Below are 1,721 nucleotides of genomic sequence, written 5' to 3'. Positions count from 1 at the left end.
GCTTACGCTGTGGGTCAGATCAGCTGTCCATAATGGGCTCCTATATATGTGCAGAGGGACAGTTCCAATGCCGTGTAATTCCAGTGTGTTGGAGCAGACTCAGTTAATCGAGTCTGCTGGAGCATGGAAATCAATATGCTTCAGCAGCCTTCAGCTTGATGTTACCCCATTCCAGGGCAGGATTATCTTGAATCCACCTCATTTTGCTCCTGTTTTATTAACTTGTGGCTTTGGTGATCCAGGTGACAGAACCTGAGCAAGACGGTCCACATGGAATGGGAGGACTGGCCTAAAAGTACTGGCAACCCATACTTCGCTGGGGAAGAATTGAAGGCAGCTGGTGTAGTTGAAAGAACAAACTGGAGAGGGAACGTGTCCAGATAAGCTTAGAAGTGTGTTTTTCAAGCTGTCTTTTAGTTAACCTCTAATAATGCTGCCGCCTTTCAGTTAAAACCACTAGCAAAGGAAGATTGAACCCCACACTCCTGAAGGGCGAGTATCTTAGCCCAGAGGGGGCTAAATGTTTCCCTCTGTGTACTTGCAGGCGGATGAATCTGTCCATTGTTATTAAGGTGCACCCGGAGATTGCTTATATGCTAGTATGCTGGATGTAGTTAGAGGTATGGAGAAATTAGTCAAAATTTGACTGTGGGAACAGATATAGGAATTTATACTCAATTATTTCTAGTTGATGGTTTTATATGCAGTTCCCCTGAAAACTTTTGCACAACAGTTTAACTGATTATTCAATACATGACGTATCTGCACAAGCAGTATTGTAAATTTAGCACACTCACTGTTGATTCTTATGCCTGAAAGGATTTAAGTTTTTTCCTTATTTTTAACATATTAACTTTGCCTTTTGCAAGTACACTAGATAAAATGCTAGTACATGGCTGTCCCTGCCAGCAGATAGAATCATCAGTTTTATCTGCCTAATCAAACTTTCTAGACCTATCGCTCTATTTAATTTGAAATGGTGCCTGAAGTTCCCACTGAAATTAATAAAATGTATGTATATATTTCCTTGAGGGGACAGGAGAGCTTAAAAGATGATTTAGTGGCAAGAAATACCCATGTATTATTGGATTAGATATACAAAGTTGTGTAAGACATAATGGTCCTTCTTTATATAGACCTGATGAGGCCACATCTGGAATACTGTATTCAGTTTCTTGATACCAGCAAAATGCTGCTGAATGAGAAGGAATTTATTTAGAGGAGAGTGACACGCAGACAATTGGGAGTCTGAGGACTCATTGAAATTGTCCTATTGCTCCTAATCTGCTATAGTAAAGAATATGTGCCTTATCTTTGGATGTCCGCTCTATCCATGCTGTCGTCTGTGACTGTCTATGCTGGATCCATTTTCTAGGATGGTAGAATGCAACCAAATATAGTAGTAGTAGGCATCTGTCTGTCTTGCAAGACAACAGAATTATGCCAAGTGAGACATCCAAATATATGCTACAAAATAAAGACCCAGCAGCTAAGAAAGAGAGGAGCAAGGGCATGAAAACACATTTTGAAAAAAATTCTGTATTTTAAATGAATCCTCCTCACCTGATCTCAGTCATAGGTCTTAATAACAAAGGAAAGTATAAATAAGAAGTGAGAAGCATAAAGGTGCTGAAGAGCTGTATATAACTGCAGCTTGAATTATTTTTCTTGCAGAACAGTTTCCTCTTTAGTAAGAAATATCTACCCTTGTGGTCACTATA

The sequence above is a fragment of the Gavialis gangeticus genome, unplaced genomic scaffold (genome assembly GCF_001723915.1).
Source record: "Gavialis gangeticus isolate Ggan-Ray unplaced genomic scaffold, GavGan_comp1, whole genome shotgun sequence".
Classification (NCBI taxonomy): domain Eukaryota; kingdom Metazoa; phylum Chordata; order Crocodylia; family Gavialidae; genus Gavialis; species Gavialis gangeticus.
This window is presented reverse-complemented; position numbering follows the sequence as displayed.